Raw genomic sequence first — 16,243 nt, forward strand, 5'->3', positions numbered from 1 at the left:
GTATCTTGCAGAGATGGTGTTTGTTCCGGATGTGTACTCGGAAAACATCATCAGGACAGTTTTGAAAAACGTGCCTCTTGGCACGCCTCAGCCCCTTTACAGCTTGTGCACAGTGATTTATGTGGTCCACTCCCTGTTGCTTCATTCTCTGGCTGCAAGTATTTCTTAACTTTCATTGATGATTTCTCCAGACGCACTTGGGTATACTTCTTAAAACTCAAGAGCGAAGTATTTAACACATTTTTGGCCTTCAAAGCCTTTGTTGAAAAACAATCTGGACATCAAATTCTTAAGCTAAGAACTGATAATGGTGGAGAATATGTTAAAAACACATTCATCAACTTTTGCACCGAAAATGGAATTCAAATGCAACATACTGTTCCATACACTTCACAACAAAATGGTGTAGCTGAAAGGAAAAATCGCACCTTAAAGGAAATGGCTAATTGTATGCTGCAATCTAAAGGACTCAGTCTTAGTTTTTGGGCCGAAGCAATTAATTGTGCAAATTATATAATCAATCGCACTCCTACTAAGGTTCTAAAGAATATCACTCCAGAAGAAGCTTGGAGTTCCATTAAACCAGATGTAAGTCACTTTCGTGTTTTTGGAAGTGAAGCATGGGCCCATATTCCAGATGAAAAGCATAAAGCTTTAGAACCTAAGAGTGAGAAATGTACTTTTGTTGGATATTCTGAAGATGTAAAAGGTTATAGACTTATTCCATTTAAGTCCAAAAATGTTATCATTAGAAGAGATGTAAAATTTGATGAAAATAAATCGGCCTGCGAGCCTAGTCTGGCGGATGTGCCACCTCTTCCTATCTCTTATACTTTTGAAAACATTTCTTCTTCAGATGATGAAAGTGAGGATGACAATCCTCCCCCACCTTCTCAGGATCCTCAACTTCCAAGATGGGTCCGTGCTACTCGGGATGCAGCAGGTGATCTTGCCGGTGATCCTACAGATCAGCGACGTACACGTTCTCAGTTTGAAAGAGCCTCTTCTTTACTGGCTCAAGCTCCAGTAAATCATGATCCTGACACTTTTGCAGAAGCTTCAGGCCATCCACATTGGGAAGCAGCTATGAATGAAGAATATCATTCATTGTTGGCAAATGATACATGGGATCTTGTTCCTCTACCAAAGGGACGCAAACTTGTTAGATGTAAATGGGTTTACAGAACCAAGTATGGACCAGATGGGAAAGTTGATAAACATAAAGCTCGTCTTGTTGCTAAGGGCTTTTCACAGGTTGAAGGCATTGACTACACTGAAACCTTCTCCCCTGTTGCCAAAATGAACTCTATCCGCCTTGTTCTTTCCCTTGCTGCCTCTTTAAAATGGGAAGTCCATCAGATGGATGTTAAATCTGCCTTCTTGCATGGGGACTTGCATGAAGAAATCTATATGGAACAACCCATTGGCTTCATCCAAACAGACTCCAGCCTTGTATGTCGACTTAAGAAATCTCTTTATGGTCTCAAGCAAGCTCCTCGGGCTTGGTATGCCAAAATGGATAGCTTTCTTTTAGAATCTGGCTTTTCTAGGTGTTATTCTGACAATACTGTCTACACCAAGAAAGTGGGCAACTCTCTTATCATCCTTGTTCTTTATGTTGATGATCTTATTCTTACTGGTAGTGATCCCAACCTTATAAACCATGTGAAGTCCAGCCTTAAAAAGAAATTTGAAATGACAGACTTAGGACACTTACACTATTTTCTCGGTCTTCAAGTCTTGCAATCCAAGGAGGGTATTTCCCTTTCCCAGTCCAAGTATGCTTGTGATATTCTTCGTCATTTTCACATGGAAGACTGTAAGCCAGCCCCTTCTCCCTTTCAGTCTGGAGTCAAACTTTCAGTCTCTTATACTTCTCCTGAAGTTGATGCTACCTTATACCGTCAACTTGTAGGAAAAATCTTGTATTTAACCCATACTCGTCCTGACCTTTCCTTTGTTGTTGGCCTTGTTGCTCGTTTTATGCAAAACCCCCGTGAAAGTCATTGGAAAGCAGCCAAAAGAATACTTTGTTATGTTCGAGGTACAGTACAGTTTGGGATTCATTACAGTGCCAAAGCAGCTCCTCTATTAGTTGGTTTCACTAATTCTGATTGGGCTGGTGATCCTGATGATCATAAGTCTACTGCCGGTTATGTCTTCACTCTTGGTTCAGGACCTATTACATGGGCTTGTAAGAAACAGGCTGCCATTTCTCTTTCGTCAGTAGAAGCAGAGTATCGTGGTGCTGTGGAAGCGAGTAAGGAAGCCTTGTGGCTTCATCAGATCCTATCAGAGTTTGGCTTTGAGCAGCAGCATCCAACCACACTTTGGTGTGATAATCAAAGTGCCATTCAGCTATGCAAAGATCCAATCCAGCATCAGCACAGCAAACACATTGAACTACACATGCACTTCATCAGAAAGCTCATTCATGACCATGTTCTTGAAGTGCAATATTGTTCAACAGATGATCAGGTTGCAGACATCTTCACAAAGGCTCTCACAGAGGCGAAGTTCACTAAACTTCGATATATGCTTGGAGTTCAGGAAGTTGTCACTAAGGGGGGATAGGCTCTAGTGCCTCCTTCCTTCTCCTATTGTGTCATATTTGTAAATCCTTCAATCCTATCCCGAGTTGTTCTTAAGGGGGGATGTTAGGATATTCCGACACATAGGAAATAGTTAAGTTCAACTTGGTCTAGTATAGAGTTAGGTATAGAGTTAGGTAAAGTGTGTTTCTTTACCGTTGTACATTTTGTAACTTACAATCCGACGGTCACGATATGTAGTGATCCGACGGTTCACTCTCTCCTCGGTATTACCGACACTTGATCCGTGGCTTGACACCCGATTGGTCCATGAGTTCTATTTAAAGCGCATGGAGGGCCATTATTCGGGTAATCCGTGCATGAGAGAAGCTTATGTAAATTTTCATTCTTTGATTAATAAATTGCCTGTAGTAGCCACGTTGGCGCAGGCCGTGGACTGTTTCCCTCTTTGAGGGTTTTAACCACGTCAAAAATACTGGTGTATTGATCTGTGATCTGGTTGTGAGCGGTGTCCTTTTGGTGTTCTTTCTGAGGAACTTACCCTGTAAATTCCTACAAAAGCCCTTTATACCATAAAAATTGATCTTTTTCTAAATATGAAGAAGCAACACATACTTTTTGTAACAGTGGTACACCATGTAGATCAAAATATTTCTCCATCTGTAGTATCCAATTTACCAGATCCTTGCCATCAAACTTCCTCATCTCGATTTTTCTTGATTTTAGGAGCTCAATATTGAAACGACTGTAACTTTGTAATTTTAGATCTCCAAGTTCTGAAATTTATTCTTGTGGTAGCTCTCTAAGTTCTCTTTCTAACCCCGCAAGTATGGTCAGAATTTTATTATCCAAGAAATAGGCATGCCAAATCTCCCACGGTGACCTGATTATAGACTAGTTTAGTAGAGCAAACTTGTATGACATGTCACATGTCACTGTTTTGAGCTTAGTACCTGAAATTGATACACAGAAAAATACAGGAAGTCCTCTTTCTGAAAATTCTTACGAAATTTCAATTTGATGCTCAAAACAAAAGTTATCATGATTTTCCCTCGGTCACCTGTTTGGAATGTAATTCGGGAGTCTGCAAAATCTCTAACTTCCTCAAATCATATCTCTGCAAATATAGCGAGACAAGCTCTAAAATTCGGACCCAAAGTTCAAAACGATTTCGGCTGAAATGATTTTTTTTTGTAGCTTCTAAAATATCGCAGAAAAAAGTTATAGCAAAAAATGCCACGATGACTTGTTTGGAGCAGCGAAACCCTAGAATCCAAAGTTCTGATACCAAATGTTATGAAACCAGCTCACAAAAAGATAGAAAATATAGATCAACGCCTTATAATTCAACCTCTTCGAGGGGGAAACCTCCTTTACGTTACACAAATGAACAATTCTTGGATGATACTAATGAAAATACTTCCTTTCTATATATAGGATTCTAAGGAGTCATAATATAATCAAAGCCGACATAACAATAATAATGTAAGGGCACAATAATAACAATAGTGGGCTTCTATGGGGCAAAATAATAACAATATGGGGACTTCATGGGAAGAAAAATATAATAAGGGGGTTGTACTAATAACAATAAGGGGTTACACTAGTAGTATAGGGACCTAACAACTACCAGTTTAGATTCTTTGCAATTTTAATCAAAGAAATTATTTTATTAAATATAGAAAAAGATTGAATACAATATCTGATGAGTTTTTCCAAGCACCAACTTGGACTTTGAGGAGGCTCCAACCTCTAGGGCTTAGAACCTATCTTACCAAGGCACAACCTTGAATTTAAGAGCACCAACTCCAAGGACAACAATCCTTCCAATTCTGAGGCACCAACCCCAAGGGCTCTGACCATATAGATTTATTTTGTCTAGAAATGTTTGATTGTAATATACTACTTCCAAGGACTTCTTTACAAAATCTTGTCCTTGTAGTGTTTGCAACAGGTCGCTTTTCTGTGTTATGGCTTCACTTCATGTCCGAACCTTCCATGATGAATTAGTTCAAAAGATTGTCCTCCCACTCTATCTTCTGCTTCCTTCTTTGCTCAGCCTTCAGCTTCTGCTGCACCTTCATCATCTGCTAGACCTTCAGCTTCCTCTGTCTCTTCAAGTTCATGAATTGTGACCTTATTTAATTCTTCTCTATGTCGATGCCCAATCTCTCCTTAACGTGAGGTTTTATAACTTGTATTTATACGAGTTTCCCCAATAATCAATATACGCGTTCATTTGAAAGGAGAGGCTGACTTATGGATATTCATCAAATTATTCATAAGATTGTTTTATTTACGGAATATTTTATAGGAGAGACCGTACCCAAAGAGGTCCCACATCCACGTCATCAATCACAATCGCAACCTTCGGAGGCCCCGCAATCACAACTCTTAACATCACTGATGTAACATGGCTGATATTCATACTACCGATGAAACATACACGATATAATATTAAACCATTGTCAATAGATCCATCAAGTCCACGACTAATATCAAAATCAGTGGTCGGGTTCACAAGACTTATCGCAATCGGCAATCGAGTTCACAAGTCTTATCGCAATCGACGATCGGGTTCACAAGTCTTATTACAATCGGCAATCCAGCGGTAACAACCCTTATGATTTGCGTAACTTCCTTGATACCTGGACGCGATATTACATAAAGGTATATTCTATGGATCTATTGGTTCCGTGTATTATATCGCAATCGACGGATTTGTATGTGAAAAGGTTTTAAGGTTTAGCGATATGGCAAAAGCGATATTTTTTAGTACGTATTGTAATGGGACCATCAGGTTCGTAACTCATATCACAATCGGGGGTTTGAGCAACGTTTACATAAATTAATATAATAAAAACACCGATAAGATTTCTACCTATATTATATATTGTCACTTCCTCCGATATGGCTCTTACTCTTGGCATATGTGATTGATCTGCATTGTCTTCGCTCATTGCTCCTATGATTTCTCTTTACTCCTATGACTTCCAATACACTGCTTTGATAGCTCTTCTTCCGATTATCTCTTCTCTGCTCTGATAGCTCTTCTTTGATGGCTTCCAGTGAACTCTTCCTACTCCTATTGCTTCACAGATCTGCTCTGCTTAGTTTCACATCATTATTTACTATCCAAAATATTGCCATATTGACATTAATGACAATCTAGATCAGCAATTTTTTCATGTTTTTCCTTTATATTTGGTTTTCTCAACCCCCTGGTGATGCACCACTTTATCGTGATATCGGCGGTTTGTAGGTATTTTTAAGTTTAAACCCCATCGATCCGCCGATCTTCGATGCCATGTGGAGGAGAGAGAAAGTGGGCTGCCCACATTGGTTTTGTTGATCGTTTCCTTTGTTAACATTTTCAATCCTTTCTAGATGATAAAACATTATATCACAGATCGTCCCCCATAAGTCTTTGAAGTTTTGGATTAAGAATGTCCCCTGGGATCCTAATGATAGCCAATTTTCAATTGCGATCGGCTCCTCGGACCTCTGATTGTAATTTTCCCACCGTACTCAATCATTTTTGGTTTGCTAGGCTTCTCCAAGCTAGACCTTCAAAATGCTTTATCTTCTTCTCTAGGAGTCCATTTTTGGACTTCCATATACCGTTGGAAAGGTATTTCCAAGCACTACGCAATGGAGAGGGTTTGATTCAGCTCTGAGATCTTCAGTGGCCTAAGAAAGGGGCTCTAAATTTCACTACACTTGGGAAACTTTGACCATTTGAAACCCACAATGTAGTGAGTGACAACACCATCCCTGTAAAAATACAACCATGTCAAAGTTGGATGAAAACACTGCCATTGGATTCATAATACAATGGGGAATCTGAATATGTAATTAGAGCTAATGTGTGATCATTGATAAAAATAAAGTCCTTGGAACCTCATGAAATCATACTCATTGGATTCATATTTTAGTAAGGAATCCAAATCCACGGTTAGAATGGACATGCAGATACTATTAAAAATAGAAAGTTCTTGCATGTCACCTATAAGTAGCTCATGGGACTCAAAATATCACAAGGATTCCAAATATACCATTATATCTGAGAAGCAAATCTCTAAACAAAACCTACTAAAAATAATAAGCTTCATACATCTCAATTAGAGAAGTCTCACTGGAATCTCGAGTTCATAAGGACTCCCAATATGTGATCAATATTGGTGTACCATCCCTAGTACTCTACCTTCTACAAAGTAGGGGACCTACTAAAAATAGAAAGTCTCTTCAATCTATGCAAAAATGTGACTAAATAATCATTCAATCAATCCTATCACTAGTTTCCTTAAGAATCAATACATAGCCTATATTTGCATCTATATCTGAACCCCCAACCAAATCAAATGTACAGATAATTAACCCTTGAAATTTGTAAAGGGAAAATTTAGGATTTAACAACAACCCTTAAATTTTTCTTTTCTTATTTAACCTATTTGGATTTTGGATTTTGGATTTTATTTTGATTCACTTATTCATTTTAGATATGCATTCATTGCGTAGGACTTATAGTGATGGCCTCATAGCAAGCGGGCATTACCGATGCTTAATTTTCCTATTTTTTAACATTTCTTTCTTTATGTTAGACCAAGTCTAATTGAACACCAAAAAGAAAGCATGAAATATATTTCGTTAGAATACTCCTAGTATGTTTATAGTCTAGCCATAAACCAAACCTAGGTTATAAGGAAAATACAACATAGTATCAAATCTAGGTTTGAAGGGATAATTTAATCATAGTGTGCATGGGAAGCAGCCTAAGAGGGAGCTGGCTTACTTGTTGTTGAAGGAATACCATGGAAATGTTGATTTCCAGTCTGAGGTATGAGGACGAGTTGGATGGGTTGTCCACCTATAGCCCTTGGAAATAAAGGATCAGGATGGTATTGTTGGTGAACAAGATATGGGAGTTCACTGACAAGGATATTGTTAAGTCAACAACTCCAGAAGAGTTGGATGCGAAGGCCAATATGATCATCCTAGATGGAGTAAAGGACCACTAGATACCTCATCTTATCGAAAAGAACACTGCAAATGATATGTTGAAGTCTCTTCAGGTTTTGTTCCAAAATAAGAATGAGAATTGGTTAATGGTATTGAGAGAGAAGTTCAAGAACACCAAGATGTTGAATGGCGAGAGTGTATCTTCGTATCTAAGGAGGGTTTGTTAAGTTCATGATGATCTTAGTTCCATTTTTTATAACATTTATGAGTCAAAATTACAAAGGACTACCTTGAAGGGATTCACCGAGGAATGGAAACCATTTATCAAAGGAATAGTTTCTTAAGACAAGTTTCCAGGTTGGAACAAGTTATGGAATGACTTCATCCAAGAGAAATTGTAGGATGAGGATCTTCATCAGAAGAATTATGATGGAGAGAACGTGGCTCTCACTAGTAAAACGAAGGCAAAGTGAAAAATGACTTGAGCAAGGTGAAGTGTTTCACATGTGGAAAGCATGGTCATTATGTAAGTGTCTGCATCGGAAGAAAGGAGATAATGGGAAGAAAGATATTACAATGGATGCTACATCCACAACTGAGTAAGATGACTTCACAAGAAGGTTTGAAGAGCATTTTTATCTAGTCTCTCATTTCTCTAAGGGCACAATTGATGAGGGTGCATGGTTCATTGATAGCAAAGAATTAAATCATATGAAAAGATCACAGGAAGTATTAGAGACTCTTATCGATGGGACTCTAAATTGCAAGTGGAGGTTGGCGATATGATTCAAAGACTATCAAAGAGTCAGGTATGGTACCACTTAGGATGGAGTCAGGAGGGTTGCTACAAGTCCAAGATGCATTGTGGGTACTAGAGCTGAAGTGCAACATGTTGTCTATGTCAGTGATTGAGGTTAAGGGGTTTGAAGTATTGTTCCGGGATGAAAATGTGATGCTCAATCCCAGAGGCTCTAACTCTACAGGAGTAATTATTGTACTTATGGATTCTAGTCTATACAAATTGAAGGAAAGCCTATAGATAAAGGGAAGACACAAGTTTTTGAGACTCAAAGGGAGTCAAGTTTGAGTGAGTTTTTTCAGAGTCAAAGAGAGGTTCTGCAACCCAAGAAGAGCACATGGATAGTGGGAAGTGCAGGTTAATTGATAGCAAAGCATTGAACCATATGATAAGATCATAGGAAGTATTCGAGACTCTAATTGATGAGACTCTAAATTGCAAGTGGAGGTTGGCGATATGAGTCATAATACTATAAAAGGGTCAGGTATGGTACCGTTAACAATGGATTCGGGAGGGTTTCTCCAAGTCCAGGATGTATTGTGGGTACCAGAGCTCAAGTGCAACATGTTTTCTGTCTAGGTGATTGAGGTTAAGGGGTTTGAAGTATTGTTCCAGGATGAAAAGATGGTGCTCAATCCCATAGGCTCTAACTCTATAGGAGCAGTTATTTTACTTAGGGAGAGTGGTCTATACAGGATGAAGGGAAAACCTATAGATCAAGGGAAGACACAAGTTTTTGTGACTCTAATGGAGTCAAGTTCGAGTGATATTTTTCAGAGTCAGAGGGAGGCTCTACAATTCAAGAAGAGTTCATGGATAGTGGAAAGTAAGGAGATTTCTATAGCTAGAAATAAGGAACCATGAAATGCCATAAAGGCCTATCAAGCATAGAATAAGTGAGAGGCTTATGGTGGTAGAGACACTTTTGAGGAAAGTGTTGTTCATTCTACAAACTAATGTTGTAGTGATCGATGCCAAAGGTTGGGATTATGTTCCTAATGAGTTACTTCTGAGGAATGGCAGTCACTCCTTCACTAAGAGAGAGTATTGAAAATTTTGTAGCTTGGGAGGTACTCCCACAAGTCATGGGTACTTGAATTTTGAGGATTTGACCCACTTTGTGGAAATAAGTACCCAAGCCAATGGGTTTTGGAATGGAAGTCATGGGCTTATAACCCAAAGAAATTATTTTTTGATTCTAATTGTTGTGGAGGACACCTTTGATGGACAAATGTGGCTCCTAAGGAAACATTAGAGAGTCTCTATATTGAAGATACCATGACAGGTAATACACACAAACAAAAGTCTCATCAAGTGAGTAAGATTAGCCATCTAATGAATTCATAGTACCTTCAAGACAAGTCTAAATTGATATATGAACAAACACATTGAGAAGAACATTTTTTTGCATTGCGTGGAAGGCTTGTTTGGTAATTTGGAGGAGCACAAGTCTAGCAAGGACCCTCAAGTATATTTTTGAGAAAAGAAGGAGCATTGTATCCCTAGTAAAGGGTTGTAAGACCTTATAATTCTGCCCAGAGGAGATGGAAGTACTATACAGGTACATCGAGAAGATTATCTCCATTCGTAAGAGGGTTCAAACCAGGTTGAGAAACCTCAAATTCTAAGACAAAATCTTTGAAATATGTTCTGATGCAAGCTGAGGACTCTTACAACTAGTTGAGGATCATGAGACCATGTGGAAGGATGGTGTAGGGTGTACATATTAGCACCAACAAATAGCAATATAATCTGAAACACAATCATGTTAGACATATAGATACACTACATCTCCATCATCTTCTAACATATTCTCCAAATTTGATCTTTGATTTGCACATTATCTCTGCATTTTTGTAGCTTCCTTTCTCATACTCTCTAACCCATTTTATCACACACTCTGACATTTTATCAACGATGAAATATGAAACCAATACAAAGGTCTAATCCTCATTATCTTTTACTTGATCACCTTCTAGAATGTGGAGAAACTCAATTTGACTCTAAACCATCAAAAATCTTATGCAAATACTCATGGGAAATTATGTGTGTGCACAAATCATAATTTTCCCTATACAGCTATTTTTGTTGGGACAGTAAAGGCATCCCATAGAATATTTCCACTTGGATTCTATAGGCTTCTCGATGAAGATAGAAACATCTTCGCTCTATGTGTAACTTCATAGAGAATATGCCCTAACTCATGCAAAATCATCTCCTCTTTCCCTAGAATTTTTCCATTTGTCTTCAATTCTTCTCCAACACATGTAGATCATATGCAAACATTAGAAATAGCTCAAAAACATTTCATCAAGCCTCTGATCATCATGACAAGGCCTCCAAACTTGTTGACATTAATACCAATATAATTAACTCCACGATTGACTCCTAAGGTAGACATCCTTGGTTGACATCAACACCAACACGATGAGGCCAACATTCCCAACAACACCTAAAAAATATAAAAAAAAAGATGTAAAAGACATAGTAGAGGGGTGGAAAAGGAAGATGGAGGAATGAGGTAACTCATGCGACTAGGATTCCTCCCTCCTACATCTATAAGCTTGGGGCATATTTAACACTTATGGAGGATGACGTCATAATTGAGGATGTTATTTCCTACATGTGTCAACTATTTTGGAATTTATTGTGATGTTTTTGAACTATATTGAGTCCCACTTGTGAACTCACACTTGTTGAACACTTAATAAAAAATTGTTAAGGTATTTTCTTGAAAAAGTATAAAAATAAGAGTTGTCAAATCTCATATAAGTAGAGGTAGCCTTATTTCATTTTCATCATCACTCACTCAGGTAGCCTTATTTCATTTTCATCATCTCTCACTCATCACTCTTCTAAAAGAGTTTGAAGTAGTCCTCTTGCTTCTAATTAAGTTGAAATGTTATATTTTATGGTGCAAGTTTCTCTTGAAGATGACTTTTGCATGGCAATGATTTTTTATAATAGATTGAAGTGCTTCTCTTAGAAAATTTTGTAAATTTATTGTCTATATTCTATATCTTGCATTTTGTATTTGTGCAGTAGGGTTTCTATTTGTGCCATGAACTATTGCTTAATTTATAGTGAAACCTTACTCTTCTATGACATGTAAAAAAATATTCCTAAAATCCTTTAGGGAAACTCCGAGTTTATATTCCTTAAATTTAAAATTTCTCCTCACAAGGAAATTGCTAGGGTTTAAAGTGGATTCCATAGTCATCCTCACATACTCGTGAGAAGGTTGTTCTTATCAATTTAGCCTTAGAAGAATATATTTTCCCATTTAGGACAAAGCACTAGCCAAAGAAGTGTTGGAAAACCCTCTTTATTTTTAAGTTTTCTCCTCCTTTTATTTAATTCCTAGATACCTAGGGGTTAAGGCTAGGGTTTTATGTCAAAAACTACTATATATATATATATATAATCTAGCATTATGGCATGTTAAAATCCTATATTTTAGGGTTGACATAATCATTCCCTTACTATTTATGCATGATTCCAGCCATAAAATTCCATTCAAAACCTTGTATCCTAAGTATATATTTGAAGGTCTTGCCTCCTTTGTTAATTAACCATTACATTCTCTCTAGGCTGTTATAGGACATGACACACTTTATCATTGAAAAGTTGCAAACTCTAACTTATAACTCTCTTATTGGTCTACAAATAGAGTACCTGCAATTTAACATAGATTACATAGGAATTCTAGGCTTTGTTGGTACTATATTCCAATTAGTATACCTTATATTATTCACCTTGAGCTATTCTCATTGAATATATTTTGGGTGATCATTTAGGGAAGCATACCTTGTGGAAAAACATCACTAAAGAGTAGAGGAAATGTTTCTAAGTTGACAATGGAAATGAATTCTCTTGTTTGCCTTAGGTATAGTTTCGCCTAATGGGGATTTTCCCTAAGTTGGGTAAATTTTGCAACAATAGGGACTAATTTAGAAAATTCAACTTAAGTTTTTTAGTAACATTTCCTCATTATAAAAATACTCCAAGTGAATTTATACAATTTGATTTGGCTAATTTTCCTCTAGAAAGTTGACTTTAATTTTCTCTTCTGCTTTTTCTTATCTATTTGATTTTTCTTAAATTTCTCCACTCCGTTGAAAATAGTGTTGCTTGGGAGGTACTCCCCTAAGTCATGGCTACTTGACTTGTGAGGATTTGATCCACTTTATGGGAAAAGTACCCAATCTAGTGGGTTTTGTACCCAAAGTCGTTGGTTCAAAACCAAAAGGAATTATTTGTTTATTCTAATTGTTGTGGAGGACACCTTTGATGGACAAAAGAGGATCTTAAGGCAACATTACAAAGTTTATATATTTAAGAGACCATGAGAGGTCATACACACAAGTGAAAGTCTCATCAAGTGAGCAATATTAGCCATCTAAAGAAGTTGTGGTACCTCTAAGAGAAGTCTGAATTAATATGTGAAGGAAGAGGTTGAGAAGAAGTTTGTTTACATTAAATGGAAGGTTTGTTTGGTAATTTGGAGCAAAAAAGTCCAACGAGGATCCTTATGTCTAGTTATAAGCAAAGAAGGAGGGTCGTAACCCTAGTAAATGGATATAAGGCTTCAAAATTCTAACTAGAACATGCTGAAGTATAACATAGGTAGACCAAGAATAGTTTGTCTGATTGCATGAGCGTTTAGACTAGGCTGAGAGACCTCAAGGTCTAGAACAGAAGGCCCGAATTATGTTTTTAGATAGGTTGAGGACTCTTATAGTTGGTCAAGGATCATTAGACCATGTGGAAGGTTGCTTTAAGGTGTTCGTTGATGAATATGTGGACAACAACAAAGGTCGAGTGAAGAGGGATAATGAAGGAAGTCTATTAGGTCAAAGGAGAGACCGAACAACAAGGTTGAATGTTGATTTATGCAATGAATTTGAAGGGCTAAATTCATTATGATAAATTGGGTATGCAAATAAGTTAAACGAGTTATTTATTTATGGTATTCAGAGGAAAAGGACAACTAGGTACATCAAGGGAAAGAGGATAGAAAACCCTAGAAGCAAGGGACTGCTGCAACAAGTAAGTCAAGTATTTTATTTTTTGTTGTTTTAGGTAGATTAGAGGTCAAAGGGAGATGAACTCAAGCCCTAGGTGTATATCGTTGCATGCTTTCTTATATGAGGTTTCTAAAATGATATGAGCCCTAGTATGGGATCCATATGTTTGTTTTATTGAAGGAAATATAAAAATAAATTTTGGGCCATATATCTATCTATGTACTTATTATTTCACTATTGTTATATTTCCACCATGAAAAGTTGTTTTGTTTGAATACTCCTAGTATGTTTGTGTGATACTATAGACATAACCAAACCTAGGTTATAAGGAAAATACAACATGGTATCAGAGCCAGGTTTGAAGGGACAATTGAATCATAGTGTGCATGGGAAGCTAAGAAGGAGTTAGTTGATTTGTTGTTGATGGAATACCATGGAAAACATGATTTCCAGTATGAGGTATGAGAACGGGTTGGATGGGTTGTCCAACTATATCCCTTGGAAATAATGGATCAGGATGGTCTTGTTGGTGAACAATATATGGGAGTTTGTTGACAAAGATATTTCTAAGCCAACAACTCCTAAAGAGTTGACTGAGTTCGAAGAGATGGATGCGAAGGCTAATATGATCATCCTAGATGGAGTAAAGGATCACTTGATACCTTATCCTTTCAAAAAGAACACTGCAAATGATATGTGTAAGTTTCTTCAGGATTTGTTCCATAATAACAACGAGAACGCGTTAATTCTATTGAGAGACAAGCTCAAGAACACCAAAATGTGGAATGACGACACTGTAGCTTCATATCTAATGAGATTTTCTTAAGTTCGTGATAACATTATTGATTCATAATTACTAAGGACTACCGTGAAGGGCTGCACCAAGGAATAGAAGCCATTTATCAAAGGAATAGTTTCTTATGATAAGTTTCTAGTTTCAAATAGCTTATGGGATGACTTCATCCAAGAGGAACTGTACAATGAGGATCTTCATAAGAAGAAGTATGATGGAGAGAATGTGAATCTCACTAGTAAGATGAAGGCAATCTGAAGAAGGACTTGAGCAAGGTGAAGTTTTTCACATGTGGTAAGCATGGTCATTATGTAAGTGTCTGCCTTGGAAGAAAGGGGATAAGGAGAAGAAGAAATAAATTGCAATGGATGCTACATCCATAGATGAGTAAGATGACTTCACAAGAAGGTTCGAAAAGGATTTTTCTCTAGTCTCTCATTTCTCTGAGGGCACCATTGATGGGGGTGCAGGTTAATTGATAGCAAAGCATTGAATCATATGACAAGATCATAGGAAGTATTCGAGATTCTAATCGATGAGACTCTAAATTGCAACTGGAGGTTGGAAATATGAGTCAAAATACTATAAAAGGGTCAGGTATGGTATCGTTAACGATGTATTCAAGTGGGTTTCTCCAAGTCTAGGATGTATTGTGGGTACCACAGCTCAAGTGCGGCATGTTTTCTGTCTCGGTGATTGAGGTTAAGGGGTTTGAAGTATTGTTCGAAGATGAAAAGGTGGTGCTCAATCCCAGAGGCTCTAACTCTACAGGAGAAGTTATTGTACTTAGGGAGAGTGTTCTATACAGGATGAAGGGAAAACCTATAGATCAAGAGAAGACACTGGTTTTTGAGACTCTAAGGGAGTCATGTTCAAGTGATATTTTTCAAATTCAGAGGGAGGCTCTGCAATCCAAGAAGAGTTCATGGATAGTGGGAAGTAAGGAGACTTCTATAGATGGAAAGAAGGAACCTTGAAATGGCCTAAAGGCCTATCAGGCATACTGATATAAAATGAGATCTAAAAACAATTAATAAGGTATTACAAACTTATATGCATGGATTAGTCTATGTCATTATATGCAATGGATCAATAAGATTGCAAAATGAACAGACAATGAAGCAATAAACATACATAATAGATAACACATGACACAACAAATTTAATAAGGAGTTCATCCAATACTCCTAGGCTACATCTCCTGGTCTAGCCTGTGGAGTACTAAAGAAGGTATGTTTTTGGTGATTATTTCAGCATCTTTTCATTAGAACTTACAAACCTTTTGCATCATGAACTAGGAAAATGATAAAGGATTGTAATAAAACTTGTGAGATTAATGTGCAAAACAAAAACACTGACAATTTTCATTTTCTTATGTAGGAAGAAGGAAAAATGAAAAGTTGTCATTCCAAAGGAGAGGACAAGGATGGGTTAACCGCTGTCCCTTTGACAGGGAACCGTATGCAAACAAGGCAAAACAAATCAAAGCGAATCAGCCCTAGAAAGGAAGTGGAGATATCAGATCGGCGCAAGAAAGAAAAGAGATAACTAAGGACTAACAATTCGGTGAATCCCTCAAGATCCCTTGATCCTGAGGGATCTCTCCTTTAACTATTTTTTGCACCTAGACATCTCCGCCTTCACCATTATAGAAGGGGCAACACTATTAGCTCGGGGGGTCTGTCGAGTCCTTATGTTTTATGTAATTTCTCTTAAGATTGAAACTTTGATCATCGAGTCTCGTTGAGAACTGATCTGTTGTAATTCCGCCTTATGCATTAATACAAACTCGGTTGCTATTTCATCTCTGAGTTTGGAATAACTTCAAGCGGTGTACCCCTGGAGGACACTTGCTCCTGTACTATTATGTTTGGTTTATGCGTGGTTTTATTATCAGCGTTATTTGGTAATCTGATGTGTTTTGTTAGTTTACATCACATGCTCTGTTATGTTTAATTTACTAAGGTTTCTAAAGACAGAACTCTTGCATTAACTCTGCAACGTATCACTGTTCTTTGAAGTGTTAATATAATATTGTCAGTCTTTATAGAATATTGTTGCTGTTCAATTATAGAGCCTTTGTGCTATGCACTTATTCATTGATATTACGGAA

This window comes from Pinus tabuliformis, chromosome 8 (genome assembly GCF_031772625.1).
Source record: "Pinus tabuliformis cultivar Carrire ecotype Pingquan chromosome 8, CPIR1, whole genome shotgun sequence".
In the NCBI taxonomy this organism is placed as follows: domain Eukaryota; kingdom Viridiplantae; phylum Streptophyta; class Pinopsida; order Pinales; family Pinaceae; genus Pinus; species Pinus tabuliformis.